Source organism: Ursus maritimus, unplaced genomic scaffold (genome assembly GCF_017311325.1).
Source record: "Ursus maritimus isolate PB19 unplaced genomic scaffold, ASM1731132v1 scaffold_5, whole genome shotgun sequence".
NCBI lineage: Eukaryota > Metazoa > Chordata > Mammalia > Carnivora > Ursidae > Ursus > Ursus maritimus.
The window spans coordinates 20,362,490-20,386,787 of record NW_024426663.1 but is presented as its reverse complement, the minus strand read 5'-3'; the positions used below and the strand labels follow the sequence as shown (position 1 = coordinate 20,386,787).

Sequence of the window (24,298 nt, the reverse complement as noted above, 5' to 3'; positions counted from 1 at the left end):
TTTCTTTCTTTCTTTCTTTCTTTCTTAAAAGCATGAAAGGATTGTCCTTCCTTCCTTCCTTCCTTCCTTCCTTCCTTCCTTCCTTCCTTCCTCTCCTTCTTTCTTTCTGTGTGTGTCTTGTGGTTTTGGTTTTTCATTTTTTCGTTTTTTGGGGTTTGAGTGTTTTTTTGTTTTGTTTTGTTTTATTTTGTTTTGTTTTTGTTTTTGTCACTGTCTGTAGATTGAGTAAGAAATCCTATAGCCTACAAACAAGAACATAGAGATACTATGTTGAGGACTGGAGGTACCCAAAGTCTCTTAACTCAGGCAGTATTCATGTGAAGCCAGTGAATTAGCTAATTTGTTTGCCTCTCTTAGCTATTTGTTATTTAAGCATAGTGCAGAAAGCATCCTGTTTAATTGTGGATCTTAGGTATATATATTCTTTTTAGTATATGTGAAGAACTTTTAGGCGTTTCAATCTACGTTCCAAAGAGACTCCTCCTTAAAGTTGTGCTATCTTCTAAAATGAGACAAATAGGTACCCCAGTAACAAGTTGCAGAACATATATTCTTCTCATATTTATTCACCTAAATTTTTGTTGGAAGTCATTTAAGGCAACAACAAAATTAGGCATAAGAATAAAGAGGATTGTAGACAGAACAAGTGTTTGGAATTTTATGGTGACATCAAAGTCCAGAAATCTTGGAAATTTGATTTTTAATTTGTTGAACATATTATCACTTTGATATAATGTGTCAATGCCTTGCATTATTTTCATTAAATAGTTTAGCACAGTTTTATGGTATAATTTAATAAATACATCTATTACGAGTTTTCATTCCCCAAATTGTCTTTGTCATTAGTATGGTTATACACTTATAGAAAGGTCTCATGATTCATCTACTCTTTAGGTAAGGTTTTGTTTTCAGATTATTGGCTGCTTACCTAGGAACTATCCAGTCTTGTTGATATCCTAGCAAAACACACCCTGTTGGGTCTTATTGCTTAAATATTCCCACTTCTAAAATTACCACCACGCCACTGGGGGTGAATGAATACACGATTACAATTTCAATTTGACAGCTTTAAAGGAAATGGCATAGGGATTTAATTAGACCCTCTCCATGTGCTTCATTGATTCTCAGATGGGTTTTCATTCTAGCATAAGCAGATGTGAGTTCTAACATAGAAGTTAGATTTTCTTGTAACTTGCTTGGGTTATTCAAACCAATAAATAGCCAACAGTTGCCTGAATATCCAAACTCCAAAAGCAAAGTGGTATGGGAATGCGGAGAGATATCTTTATCCTGCACTTTCTTTACTTTATGAAATAGATTGAAGTCATCAGGAAAATAATGATTTTTATGGCTCTTGATCTTACTCTACATAATGAAGAGGGGAATTAGGCTACAGTGAAATATTTTCATTTTGGGCAATATGGTAGAAGAGACATATTATAGTTATTTACTTTCTGACATTGGTAGAAGAGACATATTATAGTTATTTCTTTTTTTGAGCTAAACAAAATGCCCAACTGAGAAAGATATGGAAGCCATTGTTAAAATTAGTTACTGGAGATTTTAAGAGGGATACTTATTGTAATCCTTTGAAGACTTTTTTTGAAATGTATTTTTTCTTAAAATGAGGATAATATGCATCTTTATTTTAGAATTCTAGAAATCCTGATGTTTCTTTCCACAACTACATTGTTAAATTTTCTAAAAATTGAGTTTGAACATGAATTAGCAGTAGCAAGAAAATAATTGAAGTTGTCCACGGATGTCTGAGATGGCATGCCACCACCAGCTGTCTCGCTGGCTGCACTGTAGGGAGTGCCATCATAGCCTCCATGGTAGATCAGTTGAGAAATATAAAATAGGTAACTGTCTAGTTCCCTGAATTCATCAGGCGGTCCACACCAGGGCCTGCACAAAAGCATGACTGTGTCTCCCTTGTGTGGTCTTGAGCCCATTTTCACCAAGCCTGCTGGTCATCCTTCCAGCCTCCGACTTTATGTTTTATCTTCCTCATGTGAACCCCATTATCATTTTGTCTGCCTTTTTGAAGCCTTCTTCTGCATCAACTTTTCTTCTCCCTTTCCTCTAGCCTCACTGTGGTAGGTAATGCTGGGTCCTGTCAGGCTCAAGGCTACTAACAACTAGGTGTAATTTCTCACCCATAGTGCCCCACAGAGTTTGTCCATTAGTTTTATTCCCAGAGGGAAACCTAGTGAGCAGGTGGTGTCATTTGTTTTTCTGTAGGGAGTCTTGTATATTATTGTGCTGAGATGGAAAAGATACAAAGAGGAGAGAGAAAATTATCAGGCAGAAGCGATGTCTACCTACAAGCAAGTTATATGTATACATATACATCGCATTTAATTAAAATGGGTACTGGGCCAGGATAGAGAGTTAGCCAGGCCTGAGGACAAGTATCACCCACATCCTCGTGTTGCTTGAGGAATCTGTCATAGGAAAGCTGTCTTAGGTTAATTCCCCTATGCGTCTGTCCATTTCCTGGACATCATTCATGATGAAGCTATGTGGTGTAATGAAGAAAGAGTGGCCAGGGAGTTAGAAAATTTGTGTCCCAGTCCTGACCCTGTACTGACCAGCACGTGACAGGTCATTTTACTTTCCCAGACATTATCTTCCTCCTCTATAACTTTAGAGAATGACATGAAATTTATTGCACGAGACTTCCAATTCTCAAAATGATATATGATTCTAACTTATTAAAGACTTCCTTGACTGCTTAAATACTGTATTTTAATGCAAGAATTCCCAGGTCCTCTACAAAAACCATATAGACATTGTTTCTGTTCGCAGTGGCCAGAGGATTACAGAGAACAACCTGAAATACTATGGTAGAATTAGGGCTCTGCTTTCTCAAAACTCCTCTGAGACTTGCGTTTAATTTTCAAGTTCTGGCAAAGCTGCCCACAACCACAGTATTCTGTCATGTTCAGGGAGAGGGAGGTAGTTTCTTCTCCCATGAGAAAAATATTTTGCTGGAAAACAGAAAGTACTGGGTTCTACCCATAGTTCTGTCACTAATTAACTAGGCAAGCTTGGGCTCTTTTTACTTTTGTTTTGTTTTCTTTTTTTTTTTTTTTAATATTTTATTTATTTACTTGAGAGAGAGAGGGAGAGGGAGAAGCAGACTCCCTGGTGAGCAGAGATTCTGATGTGGGGCTCCATCTCAGGACCCCAAGATCGTGACCTGAGCCGAACACAGAAGCGTAACCGACTAAAGCACCCAGGTGCCCCCCAATGACTCTTCTTGTACCTCATTTTTCTTGTCTGTAAAGCAAGCCAGATGTTCTAGATAACCTTCAAGTCGACTTGTATTGCCAGAATGCTCAATTACAGCCCCAGTTAGAATTACTTGATTGACTCATGAGTTAAGAAAAAGGTTTAGGTTGGAAACCTCCCCTTAATGTGTCAAAACAGGTCAAATTACAACTCTTCAGTGAAAAGAAATTTATTTTGCTATCACCACTTTTAACCACATGTAATCACTTATCTTTCACGAAAACTTTAATTGTCATGTTGTAGATATGGTCTTACCGTCTCTAATGTGCTTTGAATTACTTGGAACACCCCTCTCCCCCAACACGCGCGCACACACACACACACACACACACACACACACACAGAGTGTTCTTATAAATAACAAGTAAATTCTCTCCCCCACAAGGATACTAAATTTAGTCTGGAGAAGCATTCCACATGCTTTTAAGCATAGAACTAGTGTCTAATAGCTAAGATCACTACAGAATTTTTCCTGTTCTGTTTTTTTCACTTAAGTTTTACAATATCAGGGCAAATATTAGTCCTGTATAAAGTTTTACTCTTCTTATGTTTGGCCCTGTATTTATCTGTTGGAATACCTTATTTTCTCCAATATAAAGAACCCCTGATCATTTAAGTTTCACTATTTATTAAATAATACGTTCACAAAAAAGAAAAAAAAATACCATATTAAAAGTATACCTTGATTAAAAGTTGTTGCCTGATTTTGGAAACCATAACTGTGAAAAATGGGTATCTTGAATCAAGGAAATATGATGAATCCCTCAAGTAGGGAGTAGGCATATTTGAAATATTATCCAGAACTCCCTGGCTTTTCTGGGAAGCTCTTCCTAGTTAGTGGATCTTCCCTTTGAACTCCGGATGTCCTAGACACCAACAAGCAGCATTGCATTATATGCAGTGTCTTGGCATTTATATCCTGAACTTCAGTGATACGTTTTTCTGATTAAATACATTTGTGTGACCCTACCCTCTGAAAACTGCTGGTGGAAATATTGAAACAATCATTCAATTTCCCATGTTACAGATCCCTAGATCTTACTGCATTGTGCCAACAAGCTGCTTCTTTCCTATAAGAAGTGAACCCAGAGCTCTTAGAGCTAGGTTGAAAAATTATTGGCTGGCAAAAAATAAATTAAGAAAATCATGATTTTGGGGAGCCTGGGTAGCAGAGGGGTTAAGCATCTGCCTTCGGCTCAGGGCGTGATCCCGGCGTTCTGGGATCGAGCCCCACATCAGGCTCCTCCGCCATGAGCCTGCTTCTTCCTCTCCCACTCCCCCTGCTTGTGTTCCCTCTCTCACTGGCTGTCTCTCTGTCAAATAAATAAATAAAATCTTTAAAAAAAAAAAAGAAAATCATGATTTTGCCAATTCACTGGCAGAAACTTATTGGTGTACTGCTGGAGAAAATTAAATGATAAAGTTGTAAGTATAAAATTAAACTTTGTAATCTACATCATCTTGAAGGAAATGACCAGAGAGAGAAATTAAAGCTATATTGTGCCGTAAGGACCATACTGTAGATTTGAATTTGAGCTCTAGTTTGGAAGTAATATTGTAAATCTGAAAAGTATAAGATTAGCTTAATCTTATACGTGGTGGTGATTGTTCAAGTTACTAACCAATAGCTTTATTTTCTATCACAGGTAAATTGTCCTGTGAGTTCAAGATAGGAACCAGGGAAGCTTTGTTTCTCTGGCTTACCTAAGTGATAGGAAAATTATATTTACAAGCTATCCAGATAATAGGAAAAACTTCTACAATTTTTTTCTGAGTTTCAGATGTTAATGTAACCTTCATGGGTTTCTAAAATGAATTATCAGCTAAATAGGAACAGCTTAAATTTTGTACTGTGGGAGGAGAGACACATCTCTGGGTAGTAGTGACACATCTCTGGGTAGTAGTTAGACATCATTTCCTGTTTCCTTATTCCTACTTAATTTTTAATATTCAGGCATGGATATGGGTACTCCTCACCTCCTTTTGTAGTTTCTGCCTTCTAACTGCTCTTCCTTTCTCCTGGGCATCAAAGTTTCCCCTGGGATGGGATTCAGCTATAAAACATTATCCTTTGACAGGGTCCCAGAAGTAAAGTCTGGTGCTAAGTTGATTCAACTCAGCAGAAATCCACTGGGTGATTATTGTGACTGGGGTGCTTTAGAGAATGACTTTTCTTTTTCCTATCCTCTTCAAATCCAACTGCTTTGGGCCCCTATTCTGTGAGGGACTCATTAGAAGGCCACAATTTATCTTTGAGAACTAATCTTAGATGATAATGACTTTATGTATTAGCTCTGCCAGGTAACTTCTGCCTTTAAATGGTGGTGGCCAATGCCTTTAAACTGAAGTCTTGAAGTCTTAGTCACTAGGGTCAAGCCAAGGCTGGCTGAAGGTGCTCAGTGCTTCTCAAATTGTGCCAGGGGAAAGTTTTTTTGTTCACTCAGAGGAATGAAGAGGTAGGTCAAGAGCTAAAGTTAGCTTTGTTTTTATTTTTAAATATAATAAATAATAAAATAAGAAAGTGCTTTTAAAAATGAGCTTTTCTTTCTTTCTTTTTTTTTTTTGCTATTACTAATATCACCTTCTCTCTAGTCTTTTGAAATTATTGTTATCAAATGACTACAATAAACTTACCACAAATTTTTCACCCTTGGCACAATTAAAAGTGCTCAGAAATGACTGCCTATCAAATTAAACTTTTAAATTAGGATTACATTTGTGTAACCCTATCAGTCTTCTCAAGCTGCAAGTAATAAATACAGGAACATTTTTCTGTAAGTATTTATCAGCATGCTGTGTTGAAAATTAGATGGGGTAGGACGCCTGGGTGGTTCAGTCAGTTGGGCGTCTGCCTTCGGCTCAGGTCATGATCCCAGGGTCCTGAGATCGGGTCCTGAGACTGACCCCTGCATGGGGCTCTTTGCTTCTTGGGGAACCTGCTTCTCCCTCTCCCTCTGCCTGTAGCTCCCCCTGCTCATGCTGTCTCCCTCCCTCTCTCTCTCTCTCTGTCAAATAAATAAATAAAATCTTAAAAAAAAATTAGATGGGGTAAAATATTGGCATTTGGTTGAACTGATCTAGTTAAACTATATACTATAAAAAGTATAAGTCAATTCACTAAAAGCCATTTAGTTGACACAACAAATTTTAAAATTGAGAATGAGAGATTCATCAATAAAAATTGGGAAGTACACAATACTTATTTGTTAAACATAGTTGTCATTTAACTGACTGGAGATTTGTTTAAGAGTTTAGAGAATTTTCTTCCATGCGTGAAGTGAGCTCGTGGTTTGTTTTAACTGCTACTCTTGAAAGAGAATAGCTAGATAGCTTAGTAGTTTCTTTCTAAATCATGAATTACTCTATATGATTAGTCAAGTCTAAAATAATACAACCACTCTTTAAAATCCCAGTGCATTGCTCTTTGGTGTTCAGGAGACAAATGAGACGACCAGGGCTGGTTTATTTTTATTTATTTTCTGAAAGTATCTGGGGAAATCATTGATTTTATTTGTAGGGCTGTGTTTACCTATTTTAAAAATTAAATCTGAATTCCTGTAAAGGATTTCTCCTCTAAACATAAATATTTCTTATAGTTTACCATTAAAAATGATATAAAAGATTCTTATAGGTAAAGAAGCAAGTAAGCTAAAAAGAAACCCCAGAAAACTCCTCAAAGCATTTTCCTTTCATTGTGGGAACTGAGTTTACCTTATGATTGCCCAAGTAAATGCTTGAATATTTTCCTAAATCAACGTGGTTATGAGTTGTCTTACTGAGAATAATAGCACTTTTTATTACCCTTATTTTTTTAAGTCCTTTTATATTTGTCGGAAATTTTAACTTCTTTTTGGTAAAAGGTATTTTCATTGGAATGAAAATGGGACTTTCAGATGTCTGTCATTTTCTAAAATGCTTTGAAGTTTGAATTTTCTATGTATATCAAGAGAGTAAGTCCCTCTGAATAGAATGTGCTAATAATAAATTTAGGATTTCAAGAATCAACCTACATTACAGTTACAAAAACTATACCTGTTATTGACATCACAGTTAGCTTTTGTGCAAATTTCATTTGTGACAACTATTTATTATACTTATCAAATCTCAGGAAAAAGGCTCTGACACTGAAGTTTTTATATAGTGACAGGCACTGAAGGTAGATGGCATTGGACCAATAGATACTATGATAAGATAGTGCAAAGAGGTCAAAGCAGTTGTAGAAAATAAAAGGAAGTTAAGGTATTCATGGCTATTCAGCAGCTCATTTTTAAAAATGTACTACGCTTCTGTGGGAAGCCTGAGGAGGGCGCTGTAGTAGGCAGAATTCCAATATGGCTCCCAAGATCCCCCGTCCTGGTGTATAATCCCCCTCTTTGGGGTAGGAACAAGACTTATGAATATGATGGGACATCACTCTAGTGAGTATGTTGCATTACATGGCAGAAGGGATTTTGCAGATATAGTTAAGGTCCCTAATCATTTCACTTTGATTTAATCAAGGGGGAAGATAATCCTCAGTGAACCTGACCTACGCAGGTGAGCTCTTAAAAGAGGTCAGAGAGATTTGAAGCATTAGAGAGATTCTTCTGCTGGGCTTGAAGAAATTAGCTTCTATGTGGTGAGATCTATGGCCAAGGGTGTGGGGGGGGGGGTACGGTGGGGTGGGGGTGGGGGGATGGACGGTAGGGGATAGTTCAGAGCTAAAAGTAGTCCTTAGTGAAGAGCCACAAGAAAATAGAGTTATTGGTCGTACAACTGCAAGGAAATGAGTTCAGCCATCAACCACTGAGTTTGGAAGAGGACTCTGGAGGCACAAATGTGATTATAGGCCCTGCTAACGCCTTGATTTTAGCCCGATGACACCCTTAGCACAGGACCCAGCTAAATAGTGTTTAAACTCCTGAGCAAGAAAACTGTGAGATCATAAATTTGTATTGTTTTAGAATAGTAAGTTTGTGTTAATCTTTTATGTAACAATAAAAAATATACATAAGAATGAAGCTTTTAAGCTTCACTTAAAAATTTAGAAGAGCTATCAAAATGGGAGCAGTAAAGCCCGAGTAGAGAATCTCAGGATGGGATGTGCAACTTCTTGTTTGATATAGTCCCTTCACGCCCAATGGCCTGTCTGACCCTGAGATATGAGTATGAATTGCAATTCATCATTGCACTTTCTCTGTTGTTATTCTTACAGAAAGTTACAAATGTCATTCTTAAAATTTTTTTTTATGTACTCATTTCTCTATCAAAAGTGGAAAATGAAAGATGGAGCCCAGAGGGTTCCTTATTTCTCAAGCCCAGTCCGCTTGCTTCATTTCTGATCTTGTTGACATTTGCTATTGTGACCCCTGGAGATTAAAGAAGTAATTGATTGGAAGCTCCTAGTATAACCTGGACCCGATGCTTAGCAAATGTTAGTTTCCTTCCATCTAGGCTTTCTTGTAGCTGTTTTGAAACATTTGGGCCCAGAATAAAGTAGTTACAACATTCCTTGTGATTTTAAATAGAATGCCACAACAAAATGTTGAAATCAAGCAGGAAAGACCAAGATTACATTTCTAGTAAAGCAGAGCATATAAAGAGGGAAGACAGTATGATAACCATGTAGGTGACCCCAATTTTCCCTTTCTATCTCTACTAAAATCAATGGAATTTCTCCCCAGAGCCAGGAAAGGGAGAAAACCATCCCCTATTGCAGTGTTCGGTTTCAGCTGGCTATATATCCCTGGCCTCTGGGTGAGGTTAACTGTGCAAAGGAAAGTCACACTTTCAGAACAGTTAGATATTTTTTCTCACTAAACCACATTCAAGACACTAATTCCATTTCTTTACTGGCTGTAGATAGGTGAATTAGCAAGAAAGCATTCCTGCATTGTCTTCTAGTCTTCAAATGAAGCCTAATTAAAGAAATATATAGTTTTTATTGAGCTGCAAGAAAAAGGGACATGGGGCACAATTAACTTCGCATCAATAATTAAAGCCATAAAATTATTAATGTAGCAAATATTACACATTAATAAGAAATATATTTTGTCACCAACTGCTGCATAAAATCTCTTTCATAATCTATAATCCAAGAGAAAAAATAGAGAAGGAATATACAAGAAACATCACATTGTAGTCGTAAGTTTATTGCTGCTGAAAGTAAGATGTTTGCCATATTTCAATACTACCATTTCAAAGATACAATTGTTCTGAATCAGTAAAAGAAAAAAAAAGTGAGAAAAAAGGATATAATTGTGATAATAATGGCTTGGATATAGCATGAAGTTTTACTAGGTAGATGAAAATATTTATCAATCTGCCCAATATTTTCCTCTGTCAAAGGACTACCAGTTCAATATGCAGAGACGGAAGGGGCCTCCTCTACCTTTGCCGCACATCTCTTCTCTGGCTGAGCTTAAATCATTCTGCTCCTAGCCTCTTTGGAGAGAGATTTGATGTCAAAGTCAACTTTCTGGTTCACGGATCACCTACTGAGAAAATTCTTTTCTTAGCCATTAGAAGTCCTTTAGAGAGTATTAAGGAATGAGTGTTTATCCACTGCCCCACATCTGCCCATCCTGTCCGTCTTTTATCACAGCCCTATCATCTGCTTCTGCAAGCAGCTATTTACTTGCAGTAATTCATAGGCTTCTACAACATAGGCACCAGTAACAAATACTTAAGGAATAAATGAATAAGGTAGCAAGAGAGTTGTTTTGTCCTTGCACTTATTTGTTGCATGATTTATAAGCATCTCAACCAGATTCTGTTAGTGAATTCAATATTGAAAAAGTTAGTAAATACCTACTATGAGCAAGTTGTTGGGAAGGTGAAGGAAGTTTTCTGTCTTTTAATCCAGGAGGGAAAAGGTAATATGTAAGTAGATGGTACAAACTGCCACAGAGAGGCACTAAAAAAATGAAATGGGGGGTTCAAAAGTGGAAAGTGAATAGTTAGGTTAAAGAATTAGGAAAGCTTCATGGAAAAAGTGGCATTCAGAATATGTGGTAATAAATGGAAAGGGTTTTAAAGAGGAAAGAGTCTGGGTAGCTTCATGGTGAGATGTGAACGGAAGGAGCAAGAGCAAACGGGGAAAATTTAGCACATGTTTGGGGATAGCATGTGTTCCAACTTGGCTGAAACAATTTTCCAAGAAAGACCTGGCAAATGAGGCTTCATGGGGTGGGTTAGAACTCTGTTGAGGTTGCCTTGGAGTGGTAGCCCTGAGAGGTTAATGATCAAGTTCTGTGCATCATAACTCTCTATGGAATGTTCCATGTTTTCACAGTTGGCATTATGCCAATCTAGTTTTGTGCCCTTTTTTAAGTGATTTGCAGTCCCATCAGCAACTAGTCCTCCTAGGTTGGGTCCTCTGGCTCCAATTTCTTTTGTATCTTTCATGGTCCTTTGGTTATAGGAAATAATAAGTACCAATATTCAGTATGAATTTTTTTAATTTGCTGAATAGTTTGGCCGATCTCAACGCTAAGGTATGCAATTCAGTAAGTTCTATACCTCATCTTAATTTTCTCAAGAGCATTGTGGAGTAAGCGTGCTTATTTTACAACGGATCAAAACAAGGTGCAGAGAGTAAGGTAATTGTTCAGTTTCTTCCAGTGAGACCAGAACCCACATATGCTGATTTCAAATCCTGGGCTCTTTCCTTTGTACTACCTTGTTGTAGTATCTAAAACATGGAAGCTTTAACATTTTATAAGATCAACTGGAAGGAAGGAAAAAAGATGCATTTCTGGGATAAATAGAAGCTGAAGAGAAGCCCTCTTCCCACATAAATCCAAATTTCACTTGGATCCAAGTATTTAGTGTGACCCAGTTAATCTTTTTCGTAGATTTTAATTTTGCCTGTAATTTTTATTATTTTTTTATATTGTATTTTTTAAAATTTTGCCTATATTACACCTCTTCTTAAATTTCCAGTCAAAAGTATAGTAAAATTCTTTTTTTCCCAACAATATTGGGCCATCATAATAATAGTTATTATTTGCCAAGTACCTACTATATGGTAGTCATCACTGGATAGCTGCTTTATGTGCATTATGTTAATTCCTCTTGGAATTCTGCGAGCCCATTTTATAGAGGTGTTGCTGAACTAACTTTCCAATCTGGTTCTGCCTTCAGATTCTGAGGTCTCCCCTTCTGCCTCCAAAGCTACTGGTTTCTAGCCAGGAACATGCTTACTGGGTCTATTCTGCTTCTTTCTCAACACATGATTCAGATCTAATCCTATATCCGTAGGCAAGGTCTCCAAGAGTAGTTTCCTTTGTTGCCCATTTTCCAAGTCCCCATTGTGTGCCTGATTCTAGTCTAATTACAGAGAGGTTACTGAGAGACAGGAGGGTAAAATATGCTTTTTATCTTGGAGAGATATCTTTTATCTCTTACACATACTTCAGTTAAATCAAACACAAACAATTAGAAGAGAAGTCAATGGTAATATATAAGAATTATGAATTCTACAAGGTTGGTAGAAGGAGAAAGAAGAAGAGGGTAGAGTTGAGCCTTGAAGATTGGGTAAAATTTGGGTGACTAAGAAGAAGAAATGAGCATTTGGTGGGGATATTAGCACCGTGAGAAAAGGTGCTGGCCTGTGAATGTGTTTGTTTATTGAAACACTTCTGACTCATCTTTGAATTCTCTCTTGGTTCTTCCTAATGACCTATCAGAAAACTGTTTTTGAGCCACTCCACATGGCTATGGTATGGAAAATTGTGTAGCTTGGAGTAAGACTTAATACAGCATAAATGCAGTTTAATGTCAGAAATCAAGCAAAGCGCTGTTAGGCCTAAAGGTACAAGTGATAGTAACGGGCAATCAAGGAGAGACTTTCACCAGACAGTCATTCTAACCTAAAGCACTAACCTCCATCTGGTTTGGACTAATAATTCAATGTGTGGGTGGAGGTGTGAAACTTAAAATCTTTTGAAGAGAGTAGGGCAGTTTTTAACCTCAAAAGAGTGTGATTTCTGTTGTAAAACTTGAAAAAAATTGTGGTAACACCGCAAACATATACATCACCTCCAATCCGAATCTGGCTTGATCATATGACCACGATTTTTTTTTTCCTGTCCCTGATACAGATACCTTGTGCTAAATCACCTGGGATAAATCTGCTATGAAAATGTTGAATTGCTTCAAAGATTTTCACTGACATTAGGTGGTTTTCTATGAGCAACCAGAGATTGTGGGTTCACTAATTCTAAAAGACCCCCACTCTCGCCCCCTTCTCTAAGCTGCTTGTGGATGGGACCTGTAAGTCCTTCATATTGAGTCATCTCACGTTATTTACTTCAGCATCTAAAGCAGTGCCAGCAGGGTTAGGATTCCAAGTTAGTGCGCATTCAGGGTTGAGAACCATTGATTTAGAGTTTTCGTATTTAAGAAGGTGGATGTAGTGGGTTTTAGTTATGATATAAATATCATAATGGAGAAATCTCATCAAGTGGAACCAATATCAACCCTTTCAGGGAGAATGAGAAATGTTCCCAGTGGGATACCTATTCCATGCTAAAAGGAGAAGGCTTTCAGGAACTGGCCTAAAGACTCTTAAAAAATTAGAACTTGAGGGGTGCCTGGGTAGCTCAGTCGTTAAGCGTCTGCCTTCAGCTCAGGGCGTGATCCCCGCGTTCTGGGATCGAGTCCCACATCAGGCTCCTCTGCTGGGAGCCTGCTTCTTCCTCTCCCACTCCCCCTGCTTGTGTTCCCTCTCTCGCTGGCTGTCTCTATCTCTGTCGAATAAATAAATAAAATCTTTAAAAAAAAAAAAATTAGAACTTGAGTCTTCTGCGTCCAGATCCTGTGTCCTTTCTACCAAGTTATTTAATATCTATGATTATGTATGATTTGCTTAAGTATCACAGCCATGGGAGAGATTTTCTTTGTCCAATCCAAAACAGTCTTTCTTTAGCAAATTACCCCATTTTATATTATTTTTAACATAATAATACATATACTATCTGAAATCATAGCAAGTAGTTCCATCAGAGCAGGGACCTTCGCTCTCTTGTTCACGGCTCTATCCACAGCATCTAGAACAGTGATTTGTATATAGTTGTTGAATGAATGAATGAATCAGGGAGAATTTTGCATTCCTACAGATATGTCAATTCCATCATGTGGCCTATGTCTAGATGGAGGTGGAACAGGGACACTTTTAATAGGCTAGGGGGTTTCTCAGAGCAACAGCTGCATTTGAGGCAGAAAATCAATTTCTACCCTGGATGACATTTTCAAAAGAAGTGTATCTGGTAGCATGGAATCTTCTATTTGACAGGGCTTATGTCAAAATACTAGGATGTCTAGATGAGTGGCCCACATTCTGTAGAGAGGGTGTGCCATTCAAAGATGCCCTGAACTGTACCTGCAATGTAGTCCTTGTTCTTTTATTTTTTTAAATTAAAAAAAAATTGTTTAAATTATGTTATGTTAGTTACCATACAGTACTTCACTAGTTTTTGATGTAGTGTTCCATGCTTCATGTTTGCGTATGACACCCAATGCTCATTGCAATATGTAGTCCTTGTTCTAACGTATATCTTTGTCAGCACAAATAAGAGAGTGACCATGGCTTTGTGAGTGTACTTATGTCTAGCAAGAAAATCTGCATACGAATGCATATATGCACAGACATTTTATAAGCTTGGTGGGGAAGAAATATGGGATGCAGATTCCCCAAGTTAGCTAGTATTTATAATAGTTTTGGTAATAGGGTGGAGGATGCCTGTCTGGTATGTTCTCAAATATTTGAAACACAGCCATTGTTTAAGGCTAAAAATCACAATGTGATGGAGACAATATCAGAAAAAAATGTAGACTATTAATCACAACTTATGCAAAACATGTTAAGTAAATGAGCCCAACCACTCGTCATGTACACACCATTGTGCTAAGGAATGCTTTTCCTCATCGTATTCGTTACTGAGGAAAATTATTACCAAAATGGTTTAGCTTATTCATTGCCATGTTTGGAATTAAGCATTTTTAATACTTATCTACTTCCCATTGTCTGCCTGGGACAAGCCCTGTCTTGTCAGTAAAGTACTTAGCTTGAGACCAGAATTAAGATAGGGTCGTCAGAGTCCTGCTGTGAACTCAGAAAGATAAAGACAGGGAAGCTGGCCCCAGCCTAGGAGTCAGGGGTGGTGGGGGAAAAAGGGGTGGGAGGAGGCAGCAGGGGAGGAGAAGGGAGCAAATACGGTTTTATGTGTAGGCAGAGCAAGGTAACTGCTTGTTTTGTGCCATTCGGCAACCTAGGAAAAATTTGTGTTTCTTTCATTCCACTTCCCCTTCTCCCTCCTCATCCAGACACACATACACCTTCCTTAATGAGACAAGACTTTTCTTTCATTACTACAGAAGAGAGTACTGCAGGTAGAAGAAAATTATTGATTGATGTCCTCATACATTTGGAAATAACTGGTAATGAATCTTTTCCTGAGCTGGAAAACGAAGGGAGTTAATAAATTTGGGGCTTCTACTGTGTACCCAGTTCTGTCTTAGAAAAATTAAATATACCTTTGAAGTTTCATTTAATATAAAATTTAAATGAGAGCTTGGGAGGTAGATGATCTCAGGCTCTTGAGATTAGGTAGGCAATAGGAAACCCTCCAAAATGGGAGGCCAGCTTTTTCGCAGACAAAATATGTCCACTTCAGAATTTTCCTTGGGGCTGGATTTTTTTCCAAATGAGGAGCACAGGATAAAAAAGTGCATAGGTTTCTATCTCTGACTCCAATGTGAGTTTATAGTTTAAAAACATTTTAAAAAACTGAAACTAAAACTGTTAAAAATAAAATAATAAGAGTATGTCATCAATAAGTTAATGACTATTGCAATTATAAATTAGTAGAGGTGGCTTCTTTTGACCTGCCCCAGATGTCGTGTCAATTGATTAAATGTTCTGAGACAAGGAAATGGAAAAAGACAACTTTATTATAATGCTTCAGGCAGGGAATATTTTTATTTTGCTATTAGGAGCACATCCACATGTCAATGACCAATTCCATTTGGAAAAAAGCCACTTTTTGGGCTATGTACAATTAGGGAAGATCTCCAAGGTGAATCTTGGGTCTGAGCTAACCACCTCTGTTATTTTTAGTTGACATTAGGAATCATAAAAGATAGCATTGGGAGGCTTTATTTTGACTCAGGGCAAAAGAGATGTTGGTTCCATCTCTCATAGGTGTCATGGGCTGGCATGGTCCTGCTGGGCTGGCATTCTCGGTAGACAGTGCTGGGAGCCTGCTCTGCACTGGGTCTCCACACTTCCGCAGATGGGGAATAAATTGGAGAAGGTGTCAGGGAACTAGCAGATTTTCAGCTGCATTCTCCTGCTAGCCATTCTGCGTGTGCCAGGGATGCTGTCTTCTTACGGGTGATTTGGCAGCCAGGGACCTGCCTTCTGGGACAGCTGTTTGAGCCTCAGCTTCTCTGTGGTGATGGGGTGACTCGGAGAGGAAAAAGGATTATTTTCCTAGAAAAATGTCTTGCTTTAAAAAATAATAGCACCTACTTCATAACCTCTAGATTGGAGATAAGAAACCCTGGATGAAAGAGAGGTGTCTGTGATATCTGGGAATAGCTGATGACAAACTAAAACTGACCACCTGCCTGGAACGTGATCAGCTGTACAAAACCTGGTTGTCTGGCAGGCAGCACTACATCCCGAATCACTAGAAAAAGGGTCTGTTGAATGGACCTATAGGGGCCTAATCTCACATCTCATAGCCTGTTAAGTCAGGAATTTGTTACAGGGTCTAAACACCTTTGCAATGGTCCATGGCTCTGTCCCTTCAAGAAATAGGCAGCACTTTGTTTTTGTCCCCAGGGTCCATGATTAATGTAATATTTAGCACATCTCTTTCAGGTCAAGCCATCATCTTTCTCTGAGCTTCTCCTCTGGATTTCTATTCTAGTTGTTTCTTATTTTTATTATTTTCTCTATTTTCACCTTTTTCTTATTATAACATGTCCCTTTTGAAATGTGGAAGATCTAAATAAAGCATAATATTTAAGAGTATTTATAATGCTGGTCATGGGAAAGAAGTAGAGAAAGTCATGACTTTTGAATTTTCTACTCTTTAAAATACAGACTAATTCACTGCCAATTTTAGTGAACAAATTTATTACTGGATCATACAACTAGGATGATTTATTCTCACTTATATTAACAGACTTGGAAACCAAGGACATCACTCATTCACAAATACATTATGTCCCAGACATTGTTTTGATTCTGGAATGGGAATATGATGGTCCTTACTGTCTTAGAGTTCATGGCTAATGGGGGATGTGAATGCTAACCAGGCAGTTACAACCCTGTTGTGTTTGTTTTTGTGATAGGAGGAAGAATAGGATGGTAAGAAGGCGTATAGAAGGGATGCCAGTGGTCAAGAGAGCCTTTCCGGAAGAAGCGTTAACCGAACGTGAGGCCGTCAAGAACTCATCTAGAGATCAATGGATACAAGAGATGTAGCTGATATGATAGTGTATATACAGTCATCCAATTCTGCCCCCACAATGTCTGCCATATTTTGTTATAACTTTAAAATAGGAACAGCAGTAAGACACCAAGTGATAAGAGACAATCTGACTTTCTGGGTCTCACCTACATTAAATTCTGCCCTTTAAAAAATTATGTTTGGATATTTGCTATTTCATCTTATTTATAATTTTGAAAAACATTATCACTTGTAACTCATTACAACAGCTGTGTTGTTCTTTTAGGGATAAATCAGTTTCTTTTCAAGAAATACTTAGGATGGTTTATAAACAATTTGCTATTACTTTTATTATTATTTGTGCTAGTATGAAGAATCCTTAGGAGATCTTTGAAAAATTATTTTCATCTAGAGATAACAGTGTAGAAGAGTAAATTGTTTGGCGAAGCATTTGAAGCATATGGGCAGAGATACAAGTATTTACTGCATTTATAAGTTTCGTTATGACTCTATAAATGCAGCATCATTTGTCAGTAAATCAAAGCTTATAAAAGTGGCAATTGTAAATGCAGTTGGTTGCAATATCAAGAGAATGGGGATTAAGAGTGTAACTGAAATTCCTTTTATGATAAATTATCTAGCTCCTGGCTACCGTGTATGAGCTCTATTAACTGCCTATAAATTGTTCATCATAAAATCTAGTTCATTCTTGTTAATTAGGCCAAAGCTTTTATGAAGATTTTTTTTCTCCTCTCTGTGAAAGCCTAGGCTGACAGGAGAGTAGCTGCATGAGAATACTGAGGAAGAAAGGGCCCTTCTGCTAACCATGATGCTATGTTCCTTAAAAACTGATAATTAAAAGAGAAATTCCTGAATCAAGATTACTTTGGCTTTTTAAGAGGGAAAATGGAATCATTCTATTGTAGTCACAGAAACAGGTTAAATACAGCCACAATAATTGCATCTTCTATCTTCAAATTCTCTCAATCAATAATATGCAAGAAAGACAGTGTATGTATAAAGAGGACTAGATATACCCATTAGAAATGATTAATACCAAGCAAGTTCCAGAAAGACAAATAGACATATCAATTTTTTTCTGGCACATCATTCCACATCATTTTATTATGCATTTTTTTCCCCATGAAATTGAACTTTTATGCAGAATTATCTTTGAAGAAATCTTGTATTTGTTGCTCACCTCCAATTTTTTTTTCTGTTGTATTTTGCTTTTCTGGTGGTGATCACGTAAGTGATCAACTGGCAGTGAATGTTATGTTTATATTATCTCATATTTTGCATTGCTAACTGGCTCCCTTGATACCATTTAAGGTGCATCCCTAATCAGCTCTCACGTTTCACACTTGCAATCTCTGGATTTTATGAAGAGTAGACACGCCGTGCCCCAGTTCCGGACGCCAAAGTGGTTGTGACTTCAGGAAGTCCCAATAGTCAGAGCCACAGGCTGAGTCAAGCTGTGTGATTGCTCCCCTGAGATGTAGTTAGCAAGCCTCTCTGACAGAGGCCAGAGGCAAGGAATAGTCAAAGACTAGAAAAGTCGAGTCTGTTTGCACACATTCCTATGCTTAACACCCATTACGGTGCAATTAAGAATGGTCAGAAGCACTATTATATTTGGAAACCCCAAATAACAGCACAGATTGGGGGGGAGGGGGAAAATCAGTTCAAACCAAGGAAAAGTAGTTTTTATATATTTAAAAAAATAGGATTTTTGCTTAAGTTACTGTTTTCCCTTATAAATGCTAACGTTAGTTAAAGAAATTGTAGAACGATTAGGTAAAGTATGTTTCATTTCTGTGATCTTATGGACACATTGGGTTTGTCTCACTCCTTTGCAATTCACAGGACCCTAACTTTATATTTTAACCTGGTCCAGCTTCAGGGTGATGTTGGTGGCTCCACAAGACTGTGATGCAGGTAAGAGCTCATATAAGTTCATTCTAAATTAGATGTTCAGGAAGACAACGCAGTTCTTTGCACTGAATAATAATAGTAAGGGCTCTGCTAGGGGCTTTCTTGGATGGACTGTGGTTTGAATCAGTAACTTTAATACTAGGCTACAGTAATGCCCCAGGGACCTTCCCAGTAAATGCCTTGGGGGGAATAAACTGCAACAGGCTCAAACAGTCTTTTTTTAATCTTCCTGATAATTATAGAGAGATTGCTTAAGCTCTGCCTAACTCAGTTTTAATTGAAATAATTATTTTTTTCCTTTTCGAAAGACTGAAAAGAGAAGCCTTTAAACATAGCAGTTATTTTAATGAATTTTTAAAAGACTCTTTCCTAAAAACAAACAGAAAACCATTTAGTTTTTATCATCACCTTTTTATTATCACCACCACCATCATTATTATCAAATGTTGAATTATGGTGCATGGATAGTGGTCTCAGTTTTCACTGGATAATTGGACTCTTTTCTAAGCCTGTCTTTAAAGCTTTGAGTAGGCAAATAGAAGTTAATATGTATTTGGTTTGAGAAGAGAAAACTTATGGACTGAGTGTTTGTGTCCCTCCCCTGCCCCCAACTTTTATAACTCATACATTGAAGCCCTAACTGCCCCCACCCTGCATATGATGGTATTAGGAGGTGGGGCCTTTGGAATATAATTTGGTTTAGATAAGGTCATAGGGATGGAGCTTCCATGATGGGATTAGCATCCTTATAAAAAGAGGAAGAGACGCCAGAGCTTCCTCTCTTGGCCATGTGAGGATACAGCAAGGTAGCAGCCTTCTGCAAGCCAGGAAGACGGCCCTCACCAAGAGCCCAATCTGGGGGTACTTTGATATTGGACTTCCCAACCTCCGGAACTGTGATAAATAACTGTCTGTTGTTTAAGTGACCCAGTCTGTGGTATTTTGTTATAGTAGCCTGAGCTGACTAATACACTTAGCTTATGACAAAAGCTCTTCCAACCATAGGACCATAGTGTGGCAATGATGCAAATGTGGAAAGGACAAGAGCCTGGGCAGGTAGGGAAAGAGGAATTGTGGAGAAGGCACCAATGTTTTTTTAACCATTTTATTCCCCAAATTGCCCATACTACTTAGTCTCTTTCTCTCTCTCCCCTCTCTCTCTCTGGTTGTTTTGTTTTGTTTTTTTAATACTGGAACTAACCCAGGGCCTCACCTAAATGCAAGGGGCCTGGGAAATGGACTCCCTGGTTCCAGCCACTTTCTGGAAGCAACTCTGTGCTATAGATGGAGCACACATCTTTGGTGGACAGCTGCCGGTCTGTGGCACAACATTTTGTATGTTACTTTAAGCTGAGAAAATGGTTTTTACAGCTATATACTCTTTGCATTCTAAGGCCACTCGAAGTTATGAGCCAAATTTTTTTTTTTGAGCCAGATTTTTTAATGCCTAAACATTCAGTCAATTCAATCGACCAGCCAATTAATTGAATAGAGGCAACCCACTTGGTTGTTTGACTGAATTTACAATTGTTTTGCTGAATGGAATGTTTACTTTGGTATAAAGAGTTTGTGCAGTAGTCCTATATAGATGTAATCACATTGCAGCTGGTGTAAAATTTGTCTTTGTCACCATATTTATTTTTCTAGACACTGTCACCTTCTTTAATTTACTTTCCCGAATTCCTTGTAGAATGCTCCATTGTCCTAGGTTATTCAGAATGATTCTTTCAGAGCTTAGCTGAGAATATAAGGACCAGGTTTGTCTCAGCATCTTTTCAACACAAGCTAGTTTGCATGTTTTATTTTTGCTCTGAATACCAGATGAGGTCAATCCTACAGATCTGTTTTAAAAAGATGTCTTATAATACTGTGTTAACGGTCAGACTATTAATTATTTTGAAAAGTTGTCTTTAAAAACCAATTATATTTTAAAAGATGTCTTTACTACAGATTTCTAAAGGAAATTTTAAAATTTTATCTCTACTTTATTTCTTAGGCTTTCAATCTGTATTTTTCTAACTTAGATTTTAGGGTGTTATCTCAGGCTTACATTAATGCCTAGCAATATGCTTTTATAAAGCCAGACTCAATTTGGCAAACGTCTCTACTGTTAGAGAAATTTGGAGTTGAACATCTAACATTGATTATGCACTTATATTTAAAATGCAGGAATTCAATAAAATGATCCATTGACAAATACAATGAGTGCCTTTTCTGTAAAGGTTGCACAAAGAAGTGAGTAACTATCTACAAGGAATTTACACTCTGGGCTTAATCATAGCATCTGGCACAGCAGAATTTGGTAGAGAGGACAGGACATATGTAAAAAATGTTAACTAGCAATCAGACGTAGCCCATGATAAGAGCCTTATGGGTGGGGTGGGAAATCAGATGTTTAGGAGATTGGAGGAGAGAGGCATCAAGGTCTGAAGCAGCTGAGAAGGAAGCATAGATGACATGAGTCTGTAGGACGGATCCAAAGGGAGGATGTTGTTTAGAGAAGTTGAGAGATAAGTAGATGGACATCTCGAAAAGAGCTACATATAAACCAAATTGTATAACCTGGAATCCATATAATGTTTTTAAGTAACAGAGAATAGATTTTTTTCTACAGGAAACCGAGGGTTATTTGAAAATGGAAGTAGTTTACACATTGGAAAGATAGGTTGCTACCAGACTGTGGAGAGCTCTAAATGTCAATTTGGTAAGTGTGGCCTTTATTTTACATTCATCAGGAAACTACTGGACATTTTGAAATGATCAATTTATTGATAAGCACCTTGGATCCTAGATTTGTCATCAGCTTCAAATTTATCTCCCAAGCCAGTATTTTGGGAAGTTATAATTTAACGTCCAATGATGGTCGGTCATTCCCTGGAGTCCAACTTCTGTTTCATTTCCAACGTACAGAGGAGAGTAGAAAGGAACTGCTACATGGAGATTGCTCTCTTCTACTTTATCAAGATAGAATGGTGTACATTCACTTTTTCTTTTAGGAGCATGTGTTCCAAGAAGAAGCAGAGTCCTATTATAGAATTGAAATCAAGGCATGTCAGGAGTATACAGATGTCTCTCCTCTGAACTTTGAAGGAGATTATTTGCTGCTAACACAAAAATGAGACTGCTCACGAATCATTAGCTTTAAAACAATGACCTCAACATTGTAAGGTACTCTGCCTGTTGGACAAACACAAAAAGAATTGATTCTGGCATAGCTCTTGCCTAAAGAGCATCACTGAATAACTACCTGCGGAGCTTGTTAGACTTCTGAGTTATATGTATGGTTTACAATTGCAGCCATGTGGCAAATGCAACGAGTTGACCATATTAATAGTGAGTTTATCTACACCATCTGCTGTCATATTGACATCTACTTTCTTCAACATAACACCCTATTTATGTTCTGTTATTTCTTCTTTTCCTTCTTCATTTCAAATCATCCCCACTGATATCCGCACTATTTCATGACATCAAAAAAAAAAAAAAAAAAAAAAGGAGGCTTTCAGTGAAGGAGTGGTGGATGGCAGGAATAAGTGGTCAAAGGACTCAGTAAAGTCATAATTCATGGATCCAGAAAACTGTGTAAAAACGTGAGTCTTCAGGTAAGAAAGTATTTGGAGGAAGCATGAAAGAAAAATGAGGGTTTAATTTAGGATTAACAAAAGAATCAAAGAAAACGGCTGACAGGAGAGAGGAGAATGAGGACCATACGTGTATGGGGTAATAGCAGAGCAGTTCATGGAGATTAAGATGATATTAATGTGATCCTTAGAAAGATACTTCAAATTTTTGGCAATACATTCCAACAGCAGTAATTCCAAGTAGCTTCTGAAATCAGGAGCCAACAGGTGAGGTTTCCTTTAACTTCAACTCTTGAATTGCAGTCAAGATTCACTTGTATAAGTCCCATTTTTTGATGTTTTAGTTTGTTTCCAAAGCACTGATCCAGTTCATTTTTTCACTTATCCTCGCAAGGTAGTTGTGAGTTAGCGTCTCAGCAAATCTCCTGGCACCCAACTCTTAGCTAATTCCATTAGAAAACACTGACTTTGTGTGTGGAAGGTGAAAAAACATTCTATTAAATGGTTGCTAGATTTTTAGAACTATAGCTAAAGTTCAGGAAAAGCTTGGCGTTCCAAAGAATAGAAAGATAAAGAAAAGAGCAAATGTATATATTCAGTCTAAGTCAACAGAATCAACCTGGGCATTATTCGAGCATTTGTTCCCTGAAGCCATGGATCACTGATGCAGAAATAGACACTCACCTCTGACAAAGAAAAAGCATGGATACTGGCATGGGAGGACATGGTTCCTTTTCTTTCAATCCCAGATCAAATTTAAACCTGTGATTTTGGAGCTTACTCATCAGAGGAGAAATATCATGAGCTATTTGCTCTCTCTGCTGTAACACAGCTCTGGCAAGCCTGGAAGTTGTGTTGAGATCGTCAAATCTATAGTCAAGGACCATCTTTGTGAATCATGAAACCATATGCCACTGGTTGTCTGAATTGGAAAAAAAACAAAAAAACAAAAAAAAACCCCCCAAAAAACAAAAACCCCAAATGAAAAACCCAACTCTACACCGATGAAACCAGTGATGTGCTTAGACAGTGCCAAGGGCCATTTGACCATCTTACACCTTCTCAATCTATGCATTTAAAAAATTTGTTGCTACTGCTTGAACCATGTAAAATACCAGAACTCCTGTAGTGCTAACAAGGAATAAAGATCTTACACCAGATGGTGCCTCTTGTCTCCATCTATCTCTAGCCCAAACAATCTGCCAGAGTTTTGAAGAAAAATACGATGTGATCATGTTGCAAAGTATATGAAGAAACAGTATGAAAAGTAATCTGGCTCAAGCAATGGAATCCAGAAAGAAGGAGATTATTATGACTCTGAGCCTATGGATGAGAGGGTATTGTTATCCCTGAATTTTAATGCTTAAGACAAATGGTATACCCAGGCATAGCTGGAAGGTGAGTGTCTCACTGAAATGTCTCTTTGCATCTCTGCAACATATTGACATCAGTGAATATGGTCGAAATTTCAGAAATTCATCTGGATATTTTTCTTATATAACACAAAATGAACAGTTTGACTTTTATAAAACTTACTAGATATAAAGGGAGAGTGCACAGAAGAACTTTATTATTTAACATTTTTTTTCTATATTGCCTTTCAGTACTGAATTTGGTCATCTTAGTGACAAGAACTTCGATACAGTTTTTATGTCCCTTTTGTAAAATAGTGTTAAAATTCTCTTTAATAAGTTTGGATGGGATTTTTGTTTGTTCGTTTGTTTTTGGTCATTTTTCTGCTTCTCTCTAAGACTTTTGTGGCCACAGCATTTTCAAGTATCCTCCTGTGCTTTCATACTTTGATGAAGGTATTGGTACCTCTTTGCCATAAAATCTTTGACAATTTTATCTAACACAGGATTCTAAAGTGTTTTATGATCAGAGGATATTTAGTGGGAGAGAAAGAAGCTTTTCAGGTATTTTCTAGATGCAACTCATCTGGACAGACAGTTGAGTTTTAGGTTGACTTTCGGTGCTTGGACTGGAGTGGTGTAAATGGTGAGCCTAGAAAATAATGATGATTTGATAGAATGTAGCTCACTG

General features: G+C 37.6%; 2 long non-coding RNA genes across 5 annotated transcripts in view; both read left to right on the top strand.

The window, feature by feature from the left end:
- LOC103672151 overlaps nucleotides 1–17,614 on the top strand; it is a 112,354-nt gene extending 94,740 nt beyond the window's left edge. For 3 of the 4 annotated variants that reach the window (XR_571078.2, XR_571076.2, XR_571075.2), the window contains one exon: nucleotides 16,642–17,614. This is a non-coding gene — a long non-coding RNA (uncharacterized LOC103672151). Of the gene's footprint in view, nucleotides 1–7,797; nucleotides 7,834–16,641 lie in introns of all 4 variants that reach the window. The other variant, XR_571077.2, reaches the window with a different exon arrangement.
- A 992-nt stretch (nucleotides 17,615–18,606) lies between these two features.
- LOC121100694 lies at nucleotides 18,607–23,230 on the top strand. Its single transcript, XR_005832428.1, has 2 exons — nucleotides 18,607–18,677; nucleotides 21,289–23,230. It is a non-coding gene; the product is annotated as an uncharacterized LOC121100694 (long non-coding RNA).
- The last annotated feature ends 1,068 nt before the right edge of the window (nucleotides 23,231–24,298 follow it).